Raw genomic sequence first — 18,683 nt, 5'->3', positions numbered from 1 at the left:
CGCTCTTAAGCTGCAGCCACAGACCGGGAAGCATGCAGAGCGTAGGAGATCACAAGGAACATGGGCAGGTAATGTATTAGCTGTTTGTTCAATCATCAGCTGTCGGCCGTGCATTGCTATTACACGGTCGGCATCCGATAATTTTAGGTCTGGACCTATAGAAACGACTAGCCTATGATCATTTCATCGGCTAATCATTGTCTCTATTACACAGAGCAAAATTGGGCCGATTATCACTCTTTGTAATAGGACCCTCACTCTAGATCTATCTGGAACAGGGTTCAGCCATGGTAAGCCCACCTCCCTGTAGAAAGCCAAAATGTGTCTTGGCCTTTTGATTATCTTGGGGGAGATTTATCAAACATGGTGTAAAGTGAAACTGGCTCAGTTGCCCCTAGCAACCAATCAGATTCCACCTTTCATTTTCCAAAGAGTCTGTGAGGAATGAAAGGTGGAATCTGATTGGTTGCTAGGGGCAACTGAGCCAGTTTCACTTTACACCATGTTTAATAAACCTTTCCCTTTGTGAATATTACCGTATTTTTATAAGAGCGAAGTGGGGGGAAAAACTCAGTGCGTCTTATAAAGCGAACATGCCGGGCCCAAATGCCGGCATGCCGCTGTGGACGCTCTCCCTAGTGTGGGGGAAAGTTCCCTTCCTCGTCCCTCCTTCCTGTCCTGCAGCTCTCCCTGGCCGCCCGGCCGACCCTCGCACCCGCCAGACGGCCGCCCCCCGCTGCTGCTCTCCTCCAGCGGACCATCCCCATCGCACCCTGCCTACCTACATACATGGTCGCGCCCAGTGGTCTGCAGCCCGCCCCCAGCCTACATTCAGAGGTCCGCCGCCCGCCACCAGCCCGCACCCGGAGGCCCATCATGACCCCACTGATGCAGGCTGCCAGGTATACAGGAGGGGAACTACAGGTCCCATGCAGTGAGCGTCACTGCAGCCCGCACCCGGAGGTCCACCCCCAATACTATTAATACTGCTCTACTACTACCCCCAATACTGCTCTACTACTACTACCCCCAATACTTCTCTACTACTACTACCCCCAATACTGCTCTACTACTTCCCCCAATACTGCTCTACTACTACTACCCCCTAATACTGCTCTACTACTACCCCCAATGCTGCTCCTCTACTACCCCCAATACTGCTCTACTACTACTACCCCCTAATACTGCTCTACTACTACTACCCCCAATACTGCTCTACTACTACTACCCCCAATGCTGCTCTACTACTACCCCCAATACTGCTCTACTACTACTACCCCCAATACTGCTCTACTACTACCCCCAATACTGCTCTACTATTACTACCCCACAATACTGCTCTACTACTACTACCCCCAATACTGCTCTACTACTACCCCCAATACTGCTCTACTACTACTACTACCCCCAATACTGCTCTACTACTACTACCCCCAATACTGCTCTACTACCTCCCCCAATACTGCTCTACTACTACTACCCCCTAATACTGCTCTACTACTACCCCCAATACTGCTCTACTACTACTACCCCCAATACTGCTCTACTACTACTACCCCCAATACTGCTCTACTACTACTACCCCCAATACTGCTCTACTACTACCCCCAATACTGCTCTACTATTACTACCCCCAATACTGCTCTACTACTACCCCCAATACTGCTCTACTACTACTACCCCCCAATACTGCTCTACTACTACCCCCAATACTGCTCTACTATTACTACCCCCAATACTGCTCTACTACTACTACCCCCAATACTGCTCTACTACTACTACCCCCAATACTGCTCTACTATTACTACCCCAATACTGCTCTACTACTACCCCCAATATTGCTCTACTACTACTACCCCCAATACTGCTCTACTACTACCCCCAATACTGCTCTACTACTACTGTAGTATGGCACCGAACAGCTTTTTCCCACTTTTCCTGCTTTAAAACTTGGGTGCGTCTTATCATCAGGTGCGTCTTATAAAGCGAAAAATACGGTAGTCCTGTCTATAATATTAGGCAATTGTGCAGGTACATCATGAAGAATAATATGTTGCATACAGACTATGTCTTATTGGCAGTCTATGTTGTTTTCCTCCACTTCAGATTAGATTGTACAGTGTCTGGTTAGAAATACTTTCTGCAGACACTGAGCCAGCAGGGGGCTGTAGGGAGATGAAAAGATGGATTTTACTGTACAATCGCTTTTTACTGGTTTTGTATATACAGAATAGGGTGATAATACCTATACCTAATGCTCTAATACCTAATAACAGATCTGGATGCATCGGCAGTGATTTAAGTGGGTCAATATTCTTCAATGTAAAAATATAGTAATATCAAACAACTTTTTTTAAGGGAAATTGTATTTTAATTTATGTTACTATTTATTGCACTGTAAAAGTTCCTATACACCTTATACTTTTATCTTAATATTTATTACACTGTAAAGGGTCCTATACACCTTATACTTTTGTCAGCCGCACCCACCACTCGCACTGGTTTCGGTCGACATTATAAAGGCGTATGGGGGGATGATGTCGGTGGACACAGGGATTGAGCATGATGGAGAACCACTGCTCAACCCCTTTGTTTTGGGAGAGATAAGCCGCAGCCAGAGTTCTTTACTAGAAATGAGCGAACTAGAGAATGAATAGGGAGTCCGAAAGCTCCGTCATTCTCTATGGGCATTGGACTCTCCTGTCAGCACGTGCGCCGGGCTTCGGGCGCTGATATCTCCGTGACCCGACCGGCTCAGGAAGCGGGACCCGGCGGGATCACGTGAGTATAGGGGGCTCTAACGGGGGTCGGGAGCCTGTCACCCCGGCACGGGGGGTGACAGGTCCTCTTTAATGTTTTTTTTTTGGTTCTGCTTCTGCCTCTTCCTTTGAATCCTGTATTCCTGCTAAGCCAAGTCAGCTGTCTGTCCTGCATATTGGTGAGCCAAGTCTGTCACTGTGAAGTGTTCCACTTTCTGCCAAGATCAGTATGTCCAGCACCTTGGTATAGCAAGTTCGGCATGTCCAGCATCCTGGTGGGCCACGTCAAGTATCAAGTCCAGTGTGTCCAGCATCGTGCTGTGCCAAGCCCAATGTCTGCCAGCATGCCAAATCTGGGGTCCAGCATCTTGATGTGCCAAATCCATTGTCTGTCTTCATGCCAAGTACTATGTGACTAAATTCCCTGCTGTGCCATGCCGAGTGTTCAGTGCTCTTGGTCTACTGACCAAGTTCCTTTCGGTTGCAACTCTTTCAGTTTTGCCAATTCTAGAGCCATCCATGCGCAATACCGCCACTTGGTTGCCCTGTGGTGGTCCAGAGAATCCACCTTCCCCGTGTAGAGCTCTATCTTATAGTCTTTTTGCTTCCATTATGCCTATGTTTCTGCTTTTGTCTTAATAAACTTCTGAATGCGTCACATCAAGCCCAGCCCAATTGTATTCTGCAATGGCAGTGGTCTCTTTCAGCAATATTACCACACTGAAAGAATTGTTCTGGAATGGTTCGAGGAAAATGACAAAAAAGTTCAAGATGTTGACCTGGCCTCCAAAATGTCCAGGTCTCAATCCAATCAAGCATCTGTGGGATGTGAGGCAAAACCATGTCTGATCCATGGATGCTCGGCTGTTGGATGGGTTTACATTGATCAGTTTAATCCGTTTTAGTTTTTTTTCAGAAACTGAACACAACTGATGCCAAAAAAGGCATCCATTGACATCTGGCTTTTGATCTTTTTTTCCATCAACAGGCAGGCCATATGACAGAACACTGCAAGACATGTTCTGATGTACAACATGTCCGGCGATCCATCATCACTATTAGCAAGCCGGATGCTTTAAACTGTCCCATTCAAATGAATGGGATCAGTTCAAACATGCGTTTCCCTCCAGTGCTTTTCTACTGCGCCGGAGGGAAATGCCGCTGGATCAATGGATGAATGTAAACCCAGCCTTAACGGCTATGTTCACCTTTTGCAGCCATTTTTTTTATTTTTTTCATTGTATTACTACACCTAAAATGTTAGGGCTGATCGGTGTATATCTTACTAACATTCTTGGCACCTTATTATGTACGTATATATTTTAGAAGATAAGCTTTGCATTAATGGAATTGCAATAAATAACTATAGTATACAGCAAATGAGCATCTAGTGCTCATCTTAACCTATATAAAACTGTCACAAAGAGCAATCTCTCCAGTCTTCTCCAATATAAATGAATCTCCTAGACTTGTGATTAGCAGCAGGCAGCACTTTCAATCTAATGAGCTCGATAGTAAACTCTAGTGACCAATGATGCTCTAGGCTGGGGTCCCTGAGGTGGGATTAAATGGATGTCACTTAAAGGGTGATAGATGCAGATGTATTTTATAACAGAGGTTCCTGGATAGCTGTAGTTACAAACCTTTTTGCGGGAGGAGCTGTGGTTTTATTCTTACCATTTTTGGGTACCGAATTTCCGGCGTATAAGATGACTTTTTAACCCTGAAAAATCTTTTTAGAAGTCAGGGGTCTTCTTATACGCCGGGTATGGTCGCCCCATATGGTGGGGAGGGCTAAAAAATGGCCCCATCCCCACCATATGGGGCGACCACTATAAAAAACCCAAACATTTAACTCACCTGGGGACCGCACCCGGCATCGGCGCGCCTCCTGTACCGTTACCGGCGCAAGCAGTGTGAAATACACTACCTGCGCCGGAGATCACCGAACCTCTCCCGGGCAGCCAAGCGCCTCATCGGAGAGGCTCGGAGACGCTTGGCTGCTGGAAGAACTTTGGGAGAATGAGAGAGGCGCCGGAAGTTCCCGAAGCCTCTCGTTCTCCCGAAGCTCTCCCGGCAACCGAGCGTCTCCTAGCTTCTCCGATGAGACGCTCGGCTGCCCGGGAGAGGTTCGTCGATCTTCGTCTCCGGTAGTGTACATCACACCGCCTGCACCAGGAACGGTACGGGAGGCGCGCGGAGGCCAGGACCTGCCCCTAGGTAAGTTAAGTTGTTTTTTTTTTTTTTTTATTTAGCTGCAGTTAACATTTCTGGCATATAAGGCGAACCCCTGACAATCTTCTTAAAAGTCACGGGTCGTCTTATATGCCCAGTCTCCTTATACGCCGGAAAATATGGTAGATACAACAGCAATTTGGGTTTCTTTTTAATGTATTTTTTTGTTTGGCATGCCAGTTAAATGTTTTAACCTGGACACAGTGAGCGTCTGCTGCTAATGACTGACATCAGCAATGTTGCTTATGTCAATCAATAGTGTCTGTGGCATTTAATTTCAATATGACAGGTCCCACACCTGTCAGGTTTCCTATCAGTTAATACAGCAACCGGAAGCTTTTACTTACCCACCCTGTCGGCTGAAGTAATTCTGCTTATAGAGACTGGGTAAGTCAGACTCTCCTAGCGGTGCACCGATCTACTAAATCAATGTAATGCTATGGCTTACGAAAGTTCCCTAGGGGGACTTAAAAAGTGTGTATGAAATACAAAATGTTTTTTAAAATATAAAAAGATTCCTCCCGTGATAAAAGTTCGAATCAGCCGTCTTCCCATTTTTCAAATAAAAGAGTATAAATAAAAATTAGACAATAGCAAACTAGATTTGTTTTACTTAGTACAAAGCAAAACTGATATGTGCTCTTATCCCTCAGGCTGCCTGTTCCATGCAGAGGGAGGATATCACCCTCTGATTGCCTGGAAAATGCCTGGAAAACATGGACACAGCTGTAGCTCTCTGCCTCAGCTGCCCGTTTAGAGCAGAGATTCCCCTCATTATGACGGGAATCCCAGAGCCTGTAACCTTGGTGTTCCCGAACACCTCAATAACTATCTTCTGAACAATAGTTCTGACAGTTATCTCCCCTGATATTATTCAGATACCAACCAAAACTTCAGGGGGAAATTTTGTTAGAACAATGGGAACCAAGGTAAATTCACTTATTCCTGTTTTTAAGCATATTGATTAAAAAAAGTTTTAATTTTTAAAAAGTGGTAAAAAACAGTAGTAAAAAACAAGTTAAGTTGGTCTTAAAGGGGTAAAATATAAATGTTATGATACCATTTAATAAAAAAAACAAACCCATGACTATCAAATACACACTAGACAAATTAAAAAAAGTCAAACGTTTGGAAGGTGAGGGGGAGGTACATGAGGCCTATAGTGGCCTTCCTTCAATAGGTCAGTATGGAGACCACACACAATTATACAACATTGTGTGTAGTTATTATTAGGTAACTCATTTCCTCCCCAATTTACTTCTTCATGTCCTAATCACTCTTTAGGTCTTAAGATGTCTTAACAGATCTCCCTTATGACTTTTTCGACCAGGCTTTACTAGGATTATTGGATTTGCGTGTATTTAATTAAATTGACACCTGATTCTCCACCCTTACATTTTTTTAACCTGTCTAGTCTGAATATGTATAGGGGAGGGGCTTGTTATTTAGGAATTGTTCCAATAAATTGGTTTTAATAGATTTTTGTTTTAGTAAGATTTGTATCTGGGGTATTTCTGGGTACTTTTTAGGGATATTTTTAGACATATAATGCAGTCCCTTATGGGAAATGGCACTGGGGACACAGGAGGTCCATGTGCTGCTAAGTTGGATCGCTCCACAATTGTAAGCAGAGACTGTGCATTGGATTGGTCCACCAGTGTTGGAAGATACTGTACATTGGATCGGTCCACTAATGTTGGTACAGACTTTTATTGGGTTGGTTCACTAGTGTTGGTAGAGACTGTACATTGAATTGGTCCACCAGTGTTGGTAGAGACAGTGAAAGGTAGAGATTGGTCCACTAGTGTTGGTAAAGACTGTACATTGGATTGGTACACTAGTGCTGATAGAGACTGTACACTGGTTTGCTCCACTAGTGTTGGTAAAGACTGTAGATTGGGTTGGTCCACTAGTGTTGGTAGAGACTTTACATTGGATCGGTCCACTAGTGTTGGTAGAGAATGTACATTGGATTAGTCCTCCAGTGTTGGTAGAGACTGTGAGAGGTAGAGTTTGGTCCACTAGTGTTTGTAAAGACTGTACATTAAATTGGTACACTAGTGCTGGTAGAGACTGTACATTGGATTGGTCAACTAGGATTCGTAAAGACTGTACACTGGATTGGTCCACTAGTGTTGGTAAAGACTATACATTGGTTTTGGTCTACTAGTGTTGGTAGAGACTACAGTGGATCAGTCAACAGTTAAGTCAGATACAGTCGGTGAAGGAGAAGATGCCATCTTGTTGTTTTTCTTCAGGTTATTACTATCTAAAAGCGATCCTATCAAAGCCATAGATCCAAAGAGCAATCAAAAGTAGAACATACAATCTACTGCCTTGCTATTTTCCTCCACTAGTGAGAAGTACAATCCCATTCATCCGCTATATTTGTACACTGACTTGCAGGGGCCAGATCAAAAAACATTGCATGAAGGGTATATTGATCTAGAGTATCCATACCAGATGCCAAATATACTGAATAACTGTCAGGAACTTACCTTTCCGGGCTCCAGCGACGTCTGTCTCCAGCGGCAAGCTCAGGAGCGTGCCGTCACTCCGCCCGCCGGAGCCGAGTGACGTCACGGAGACCCGACGGCGTCCCTGACAACCAGGGATGCCGTGGTCACGTGACTGCCGGCCGGCACTCAGCTGGGCAGCTTCAATGCAGGCTGAGTGACGGATCGCTCTGCCACTCAGCCTGCAGTGCTGCAGCTGAATTGTTTCTGGATTCAGGAGGCCGGACCAATCAGCCTTTGGGCCGGGCTCCTGATCCAGTATAATAGTAAGTCAGAGCCAGCCTCTAATCGCTGGCTATTAGGTTCATTCTGATCCCAGCTCCCCTTGTCCTATTCCTGCGAACCCGTCCTAATTCCTTCTGCCTGACTTACTCGTATTCTGACCTCCGCCTGACTTTTGACTATCCCTTGTGTTACTGATTGTGTACTGCGTTGCCCGTGTGGTTTGACCCGGATTGTTTTACTATTCCATATTGTGTTTGTCTGTCCGTCTTGTTCTGTTCACGTACGCAGCGTAGGGAACGCCTTCATGGTTGTCCGCGACCGTTTAGGGTCGACCGAGGCAAGTAGGTAGGGTCAGTGGGTGGGTTCAGATCAAGGGCCCACTGTCTCTGTCCTGTCTGTGCTTGCCAGTCCTGACAATAACCCATAGGTCCAAGGCTGTACCCCATTTCATTCTATGGGGCAACGGATGGGATCTTGAATGCAATAGAGAGATGATCAAAAAATGAAGGGGCTAAGTGCTTCTGCCTTTCATTTTAACACATGTGCATGGTTATCCACAGTGTTAGATGGACATTGGGGACCACTACACAATTCTGTAACAGTGGACACAACTACCGTAATCCTACTGTCAACTGAGTAAAGAAGTTTTTGGTTTTAACCCGGCAGATGGCTCACTGAGATTTTTTATTCCACTTTCACTGGTGTCGTATTCGCATAATGACAATGATAAACAGGTTGAATTTGGATCTTTGTCCTTTTTTTTCAGCAGTGAAGCATGTAACTACTTCGGCTGGCCACCCCCTGAGCATGACACTAAAAAATAAATAAAATGGGACAATGAAGCAGCAGGAGAGATTTGAGGAGGGACGGGAGGCAGTTTTGTCCGTTGCCTCGCCTCCTCCCCCCTCCCAACACTGCAATATATAATCTACCATCTGTAGTCATTTACTGCTGTAAAAAAACAACAAAAAAAATATATTAAATATTAAGCAAAACACAAAAATGGGCAAACTGCTTTAAAAAGACCTAAAAACTCCAGCCTTTTAAAATCTAGGTATGGTGAAGGTCTCCACCTGCTCGCTTCTAAATCACTGTTGGAGTTTTAGCCTGGAGCTTTACTATGATAATGAAAAGGAGTAGACTGACATTTTACTGAAGTCCTGTCGAGCCGAGACAAGTGTAACCTCTAGGGCGCTTAGCGTTAAGCTACCACCATAAGCTGCCAACAGTCCTCAGATAAAAGTCACCTGAACGGATGATTTGGAGGGTTTCTGTTAATCATTGTGTGATTTGTCCATTAAAACCAATGGCCAATGATTGTAAATATGAGCCAATGTGACTGCCAACCCCCAGCCCCCTCCTGAAAATTTGCGCTGGTGCATCCCTCTTCAATAGGCACTGTAAAAATATAGACATTTTTCTTTTTTGCCTGATGGTGCCGCCCTAGGCACTGGACCATAAAAGTTTGGTGGTAAATACGGCCCTGGGACCACCCAATGATTTGTAAAATTTAGAGATGCTGTGATTTTGCAGGAAATAGAACTTTTCTCACAAAAGCCTTGCTTATATATGTATACGTTATACATCATTCAATGTCATTGTAAACCTTCTGTATAGGCGTGCATGTATTATCATAATTAGTCCTTCCAGCAAGTTACTTAAAGGGATACTGTTGGGGAAAAAAAATGTTTTCAAATGATTTTTTGATCTCTATGGGTTTTGTGTGACCTTTCAGTTCCTCTGAGCCTTTATTAAAGGGAATCTCTCAGGTCCCGAACAGGTGGAGCTGCAGACCGGTGTGGCTCTTCAGCTTCCAAGGAAAATACAACAAGCAGATAACTGTGGCACTTCAGCTTCTGAGGAAAAATGGAGTTTTATAACTCCATAAAACTCCACAAAAGCATCACTTGCTTTATCTCCCTATTACCTATCTGCCTGTGCCTGCAGCTCTGTACCTGGTATGAACCTGACAGATTCCCTTTAAGAAAAAAGAGCAACAAGTAGAAGTGCATGCAGTCAAAAAATATAGTGGGGGTAAAAGCTTGAAGGGAACCTGTCACCCCCCCCCCCCCCGTGTCGGGGTGAAGGGCGCCCGAATCCCCCCCCGCTAGAGACTCTTATACTTACCCCTACTCTCCCAGTCCCACGCCTGGAGCCGGTCCCGGGACGGAGATATCCCCGCCGGAATCCGTGCGCGCACGCTGCAGAGATGAGTCCGACGATGAGTCCGAGCTGTGATTCTCTATGGGCGTCAGACTCATCTCTTGAGCGCGCGCGCCGGGCGTCCGACGGGGATATCTCCGTCCCGGGACCGCCTCCAGGCGCGGGACTTGGAGAGAAGGGGTAAGTATAAGGGTAGCCGGGGGGGGGGGGGGGTCAGGCGGTCTTTACCCCTGCACGGGGGGTGACAGGTCTCCTTTAAAACCTAACACTGCAAAGTATTAAGTATATACTCGGCAGAAAAGAGGCTCCAAGGGAAACTGAAGGAAATGCTACTACTGTTGTAGGTTCTTCAGTTCATTGATACATGTGTTTCTCTACTCGTCTGTCGCACTTCACATTGGCTAATAATTTAGCGCAAGGTGGAGGCTCCACGTTGACGACTTGTAAAGTGACTATGCTAGTTGTAATCGCAGTGCATTTTTGAGTCCATACTAAAATGCAAGTCCTGATCCAAACTGATTGTAGTATTAGAATCTATATTGCTTTTTTTACTAATAAACTAGTGGAAGACCAGGGATTTAAGTAGTTAAAGGGAACCTGTCACCAAGATAACGCTATCTAATCTATCACCATCGTGTTATAGAGCAGGAAGAACTGAGCAGATTGATATATATCTTTGTGGGAAAAGAATCTGTATTACTTGTAACTTGTTGATTGAAATCCTTGCTCATTCTGTGTAAGGAGTCCAGTGGGCGGGGTCACTCAATGGACTGGACTCTTTGGCATGGAAATATCAGATTTCAATCAATAAATTACAAGCTATACTGAATCTTTTCCCATAAAATTATATATCAATTCACTCAGCTCCTTCTGTTCTATAACATGATGCGATAGCTTAGATAGCATTTTCATGGCGACAGATTTCCTTTAATTCATACCATATTATACTTGTCTAAAACAGTGGAAAAAAATTATACTGCTATAACTATTCTTCAAGTGTGTTTGCACTTCCCTTATTGGTATGTTACTCCTAGTAACAGTTAGGTATCAGGGAGGAGGAGCAGATCAAGATGGTACAATGCCATTGGGAAAAGAGTGGAATAATGGAGTGCTCTTTGACCCTGCAAGCCAGAGTGGGTTCCTATTGTGTTGCCTGCATTCCTACTACACCATTATACAACTGACACCAACATTAGCTGAGCTGCGTTTGCACTGAATTAGCATTACCATACTGAAAAGCCTCAGCAAACTACAGTGTAATGCAAATCCAGCATGTTCTGTTACACAGTAATCTGCAGTCAGTTCTGCTGCTTATGAACATTGCCCATATGTATCCAACATGTAGATGTGAGCATGTCGAATGAAGGCGTGGAACTAGGGATGGTCCGAACCCTCCGACGTTCGGGTTCGTATGAACCCGAACGCTCAGCATCAGATTCCCGCCGTCTGCTCGCTCCGTGGAACGGGTGGATACAGCGGGAGGACCGCCTGGAAAACTGGGATACAGCCTATGGCTATGGCTGTATCCCAGTTTTCCAGGCGGTCCTCCCGCTGGATCCGCCCGCTGCACGGAGCGGGCAGACAGCGGGAATCATTACCGAGAGTTCGGGTTCGTACAAGCCCGAACCGAACTCGGTTTGGACCATCCCTACGTGGAACCCTATACAAGGTGGCAATACTTTTTCAATAACTATCGACTAAATGTTCATTCGGCTGACAGTTATCTCTCCCGACCTCCCCATGAGCATAAACGTCCGGCACAGCCAAGCATAAATGTATTATATATTATGAGGGGTAAGCTGCAGCCAGAAAGTTCTAGTCTCAGTTTATTTCTTCAAGAACAAGAGCGTCAGGCAATGAAAATCCAACCATTCTCTCCGCCGACATCATGATTTGTTGGTAGAGATGGAGGCCAACATAAACTTTAGACAGTTGTCGTAGCCCATCGGGGGGGAGGGGGGGGTGGTTCACCGACTTTATAAGTTAAGATGTATGGTGACCTTAAAGGAGAAGTCCGGTGTCTGCCTTTTTTTTTTTTTTTTTTAAAGAGCCAGGGAAGAGCTGGCTGAACATATCAACATGCACCTACCTCCCTGAATCTGGCACCGCTGTCCTCTGCTCTGGTTCCCGGGCCCCTGGCAGCTTCCTGGTCTGAGAGGGGACCCAGGTGGTGACATGTCAGGCCCGCCCAGCCAGTCAGTGGCTGTAGCAGCGTACCCACCCGAAACCATTTAATTGTAAGGCCTAGCAGAGAATTATGTAGTAGTATAGAGGCATGTGATTAGTTCATACAGGTCTTATTGAACAAGTAAAAAAAGCAAAATCAAACAAACCTACATGCGGAGGCTCTCTTTACCCACTCCAGTCTCTTTTCTGCTCACCACAACAATAACCACTTGGAACTGTGCCTCATTTAAGAGTCTCAAAACACAGGACTAGCCAGATATCCCTCCGGGAAGGACCCAGCCAAGAGGTGGCTCCTGTAGAGAAACCACCAAAACCACCATATTAAGTGGCCCTATAATTCAATGTAATGACAAGGGAAAAACCAAGGCCAGGTATCCATTCACATAAAGCTGTTTCAGGGTGTTGCCCCTCATCAGTGTGGAGCAGGATTCTGGCTAGGTGGGAGCAATGCCTAGTAATGCCATAAGAGAAACAGATCACTGATCTCAGGGTGACCAGACAAACAATAACACTGCCGGTTGCTAGTGAAAACGCTCAGTGCAGTGCAGTGATTTCCCCAGGAAGCAATGCATGTAGGATTTCACTGCATTGAGCGGCCTAACCGGCAGTGTTATCGTTTGGCTGGTCTCCCTGAGATCACCGATCTGTTTCTCTACTTGGGACTGTGGCCTTTTTGTAGTCCCAACTGGTGCAGCCCCTCTTACACCATGGCTCTCTGCTACATCTCAGCACATGAACATCTAACTGGGCTAGGTCTATGAACCACTAAACAGTGCAGCAGCCCCTACTATAATGCAATTCTGCATCCAGCTCTCTCTGAGTAGAACTCTAATGGACCCCAATTACTTTATTGAGGCCTGTTAAGGTTCAGATATTTCGGATGAGAATAAAGTGCTGCAGACTGCACTATTTATGTCATTGAAAATTTTTGAAAATGTAAACCCTAATGGAAGCCCTGAACAATACCATGAACCTAAGTGCTCTACATGAAAGATGGACGTCCTTTCCTACACCGTTGGATAAAGAACCAGCGTGGCCACCTCTAGAGGTACAGTGTACTGCTTTTCATTTACGGGCTGCCTAGCCAGCTTTTCGCTTGAAAACATTATTTATTAGACTTAATTATTTATTAAGGACTCCCTAAAGTATAATCACATGGGAAAATGTTTTTGTCTGACATTCCCTTTAAGATACACAGATGGTTACGGGGAAAATAATATATGTGTTTTTTCTAGAGTAAATATCCAGCATTTGTATACATTCATTACAGTGGGATATATCTATGTAATTAGGCTTTTTTGATGCAAATACAAAAAAAAAAAATTCTACGATGTTTCTTTGCCACTTTCACTGGCACGTGAGACTGTAATGGGGGAATGTGACGGGCTTCAGAGTGACGCAAAGTACAAACTCATCTGCTATGGATACACAATGCTAAGTAAGACCTGGTTTTCTTTCTTCTCCGCACCACATTTATCATGCGGCGGGATGTGCGCCCTTTTGATAAATGTGTTGACTGCTGCACTGGGGGAGAAATACTTACACACCACTTACACCGTACATCAGTATTCATAAGTCTCCATCAATAAATTTTTAAAGACTGGTACAGACACTTCCTGTAGCCACCAACAAAGATAATTCTTTAATTTATAAAAGGCTTCGAAAAACCAAGAAATCGCTGATTTGGGCATCACGTATCAGTCTGCAACAGGAGGGAGAGGTGCAATTTACTTTTTAAAGAGTTTTTTTTAACACATTATAGATGAGTACAAACATCAAGCCCATATCCCCCCCCCCCCACACACACACACACACAATATGAGCCAGGTGTTACGGAAGCCACATACAGAAAAAAACACACGTATGAAGTGGCCAATGACAATGCAGTTTGCCAGTAAGCCGTGCAGCCATTGGCTACTGCGATAAGTGGCTTGGCGATAAACATGCTCCGATGTTAAATTTGCCAAAATTTTTATTTAAATAATATCAGTGATCAGCCCTAAAGATCACTTCTATTGGCCACAGCATCTAGGAAGTTCCATTTTCCCCAGTAGCCCCATTTTGCTATAAAATACGGCAAGGATCACTCAACTTAGAAAACCGAAACAACAGTCCATGAAGAGTAACCTTTGCCGTAGAGGATAAGTTCATTAGAATTACCAACCATAAATCACCAGCACTTCAAATTAGAGCCCACAGAAAGGCTTCAGAGATCAAATACCAGACACATGTCAACTAGAGATGAGTGAACCTCGAGCATGCTTGAGTCCATCCGAACCCGATTGTTCAACGTTTGATTAGCGGTGGCTGCTGAAGTTGGATAAAGCTCTAAGGTTGTCTGGAAAACATGGATATAGCCAATGACTATATCTACATAGCCTTAGGGCTTTATCCAACTTCAGCAGCCACAGCTAATCAAATGCCGAACGATCGGGTTCGGATCGACTCGAGCATGCCCGAGGTTCGCTCATCTCTAATCTCAACCTCAACTGTTCAGAAGGGACAAGGCAAGAATGATGGGTTTATGGTTAAGTGGTGCAAAGAAGCCACTAGAAAGGAACAAAAACAAGAAGAAGAGAATTTCTTGGGCCAAAAATCACAAGGAGAATAAACATTGGACCTATAGAAAGCTGTACTTTGTCTGAGATTTTTGGTTCTGCCATATCTTGTGAGATGAAGAAAAGGTGGTTCTACATGTCTGGTTCCAACTGTGAAGCACAGAGAAGGAAGAGTGATGGGGGGGGGGGCACTGTTGGGACACTATGACAGACATCACAGCATGTGGCAGCAAGATGCCATACCATCTGGTTTACTTTTAGTGGGACTGTCCACGCCTTGATTCATCTAAGCACCACTGCGACCGATCCCCAAACCCCCCGTCAGGACCAGGAAGTGAGATGGGGTCACAGTGCTGGGACAACCACTTTAAAAGTGTTGCAGCTGGGACAACCACTTTAGGTTGGCCACTTTATAGTAAAATTGCTCAGTGTACAGTATTAGTAAGTGTACTCACAGCACTTACTGACAGCAGTTCCCTGTGCTGCCCTGCTTTGAGGTAAGTCTGTTCATAAGATGGTCGACATGGAGGCCCGCTCCCCAGTATTCACCATAGCCATACACAGGCTCACTGGTGGACACTGGGGGGCGGGGTATGGTTACATGCTCCCCCATGTCAGCCATCTTATGGACAGACTCACCACAAAGCAGGGCAGCACAGCCTGGAGGAGTGGAGCCTGATTTTAGCTGTATGGGGTACACAGGGAGCTGCTGTTAGTAAGTGCAGTGAGTACACTTACTAATACTGTACACTGAACTATTTTAGTATAAATTGGCCAACCCCTTTAAGGAAAAAAACAAAACAAAAATTGTAAAAATTGCAATAAGAGGGACCCAAGAGTAAAAATAGCTAAAAAAAATAGCTTAAAATTACAGGATGACGTTTCCTGGCATAATAGATAATAATTGCAGTGGATACAGTAGGCCATGTGTCCTTTACACTATGCCCTGCCTACTTTCTAATAAGTGATGAGGATGGTGTAAAAAGTTGCAAATCCCCCTCTAATGTTTGTAACCGGCCTAGTGCTTTTTGTAGTGCCGCTTATTGATGTTTACAGATTTTAAACTGTACCTGTAAAATAAAAAGAATTTAAATTGTCACTGTCGTTATAACTTTTAAAATCTAAATCAACAGTAGATGTGTTATAAAGTAAGTTTGCAATTTACATTCATTATTTATTTTTTAGTTTTTTAGTTTTAGTCATGAAAAACACGGCACTTCCTGTTTTCTGACTCTTATTTCTCAAAGAGTCAGAAAACAGGAAGTCCTGTATTTCCCAGGCCATCTGAGCGCTTTAGAGAAGGCCGTCATGTGACTGATGGACACACTGAGCCAGCACAAATCAGAAAATCTGCTTTCAGGAGACTGGACCTGGATTTCTGGTAAGTTCAGCTTTGTTTTACAGCATGATAACAACAAAAAAGATAAAGAATGTACACTGCAAACTTGCATTACATCACATCTACTGTTGATTTAGACTTTGAACGTTATAACGACAGTGACACTTGAAGCTGCAAACCACTGATGTGGGGGCAAAGCCATATAATGTGCAAATGCTGTGGCCTTAAAGGAGTTGCATAAAAAAATTACTATCACACTCCTTTTAAACAGACCATCCGGTCATATTCAGATTCAGAAAAATCGTAAAAAACATAGGATGCACATAGTTACCTGTCTCAGTGGGCCAAAACAGATATAGTCCAAGCAAAAGGCAACAGCATCCCAGAGGCGGTCCCAAGTGAAAAAGGTTCTCTTATTCCAACATGGCAACATACGTAGCAACTAGAGATGAGCGAACCGGGTTTGAGTCGATCAGAACCCGAACTTTCGGCATTTGATTAGCTGAGGCTGCTGAACTTGGATAAAGCTCTAAGGTTGTCTGGAAAACATGGATACAGCCAATGACTATACCCATGATTTCCACATAGCCTTAGGGCTTTATCCAAGTTCAGCAGCCGCCGCTAATCAAATGCCGAACGATCGGGTTTGGATCGACTCCAGCATGCTCGAGGTTCTCTCATCTCTAGTAGCAACATTTCAACTCTTGAGGTTTTGTTCATCTTTGAATGAAAGATGGGCAGGATGAAAGTGAAGTGCCACATTGACTCCCTGCCCCGCCGCAGTAAAAGTAGTTTTTCTTCAAAATACCGGCACCAGGAGGAAGGCCATACCCTGAAGCAGACACGGCATGAAGACGTCTACCACCAGCAGTTTGGTTTGCCAGAGGTTTGGGGGCGACTACATGCCGGTACAGATTCGCTTTAAAGGAGTTAAAATGAAGCAAAGAAGGTAAAATCAGATGTGTACCATACATACATATATATATATATATATATATATATATATATATATATATATTTACTTGTATGTTAGGGAGCACAAATATGCTGTTTTAATAAAGCAACTTCCATGCCTGTACTATTTTTCTCCCCTATGTATCTGATCACTTCCTGGTTTCCTCTATAACTCTTGACCCTGCAGTTGCCATGCAACAGAGCACACACTTTCCCAGAATCCCCTTTGCTTTCATGTGAAGTGAAAACCCAACTACCAGTACTAATACATTGTTTCTCAGAAAATCAGACAGGGTCTTATATGATTTATTTCTCATAAAAAGTACTAGGGCTTATTTTCAGAGTAAGTCTTCGTAGAAACACAGTATCCCCTACACTGTAGAAGGAGAGATGACTCCGACGTCATTTTCTATGGACATTGGACTAATCTCTCCTGATTTGCATAAGGAGCGCGCTCCGCTTCGGGTCGTGATTTCTCCGCCCAGGGACCGGATCCAGCAGCAGGACTCTGTGGGATGGTTACCTGTGCTGGGCTCCACTGGGGTGTCGGGCGGGTTCCGCCACGGCATCCCGGCTGACAGGTTCCCTTTAAGCAAGGCATGTCCAAAGTCCGGCTGGAGGGCCATTTGCGGCCCGCGTTCCGAACTTTTACGGCCCCCCAGGTATCCAGCTTGCTATTATCTGCCTGTGTTATAAAGCATATAGCATGTAGCATGTAAAATGGTCGGCCCTCGCACATGTTCACGTCATCAAATTTGGCACTCTTCGAAAAAAGTTTGGACATGCCTGCTTTAAGCCCTTGCAGGAAGGGTTCTTCTTCATGTACCAGTCTACCATTTACCTTTTTGTAATGTGTTTTGATCTCGTTCCTGTTTGTTATCACTTTTATAGCGCTCTGGAATTAAGGGCACTCTGTAAATAAATAAATAATAATAGTTAGGCCTCCATACTGTATACCTTCCTCCCCCTTTGTAGTTGTTCCCCCATACTGTATAATACATCCCACCACTGCAGTAAGGCCCCCCCATACTGTATAGGTCCCATTACACGGGACGATTATCATGCAAAAAAATCGTTAAATCATTTGTTAAATAATTGGCACCGATTGATTAAGCGATTATCGGCAACAATCTGTTGTTGATCTGACCCTAAAAACATTGCTAATCATTCGCTGCAATTCCACCTTCGTTCGCTGTAATTCCGCATTCGTTCACTAATCGTTCAGTGTAATGCTGCATTTACACGGAAGGATTATTGTGCGAATTTGCGAATAACGATCGAATTCGAACGATAATCGTACGTGTAAACGCAGCAAACGATCAAGCGACGAGCAAGAAATCGTTCATTTTGATCTTACATGTTCTAAAATCGATGTTAGTCGCTCGCAAAAAAAACGCAGATCGTTCCGTGTAAACAGTCGTTCACCGATTTTACCTATGTGCGAGATAGGCTTAAGCGATCGCAAAACAATTTTTCCGTAGAATATATCGTTCCGTCTGAACGCTGATTGTTCTAAGAAAAAACATTGTTCTTTCGATATTGGTAATTGTACGATCGGACGAATTATCGCTCTGTGTAAACGCAGCATAATTCCAAGTCGTTCCTTCTTTTACTGAGATCAGGTGGAGCAAACAAATGCAGTGATAATCGTTGTAAAAAACGTAACTTGCGACTATCGTTCTGTTTACTATGGTAAACGATTTCAGGTTAACAATAAACAATCTAGTTTGCGATAGATTATCCCTAA

This window comes from Dendropsophus ebraccatus, chromosome 13, assembly GCF_027789765.1.
Source record: "Dendropsophus ebraccatus isolate aDenEbr1 chromosome 13, aDenEbr1.pat, whole genome shotgun sequence".
Lineage (NCBI taxonomy): Eukaryota > Metazoa > Chordata > Amphibia > Anura > Hylidae > Dendropsophus > Dendropsophus ebraccatus.
This window is presented reverse-complemented; position numbering follows the sequence as displayed.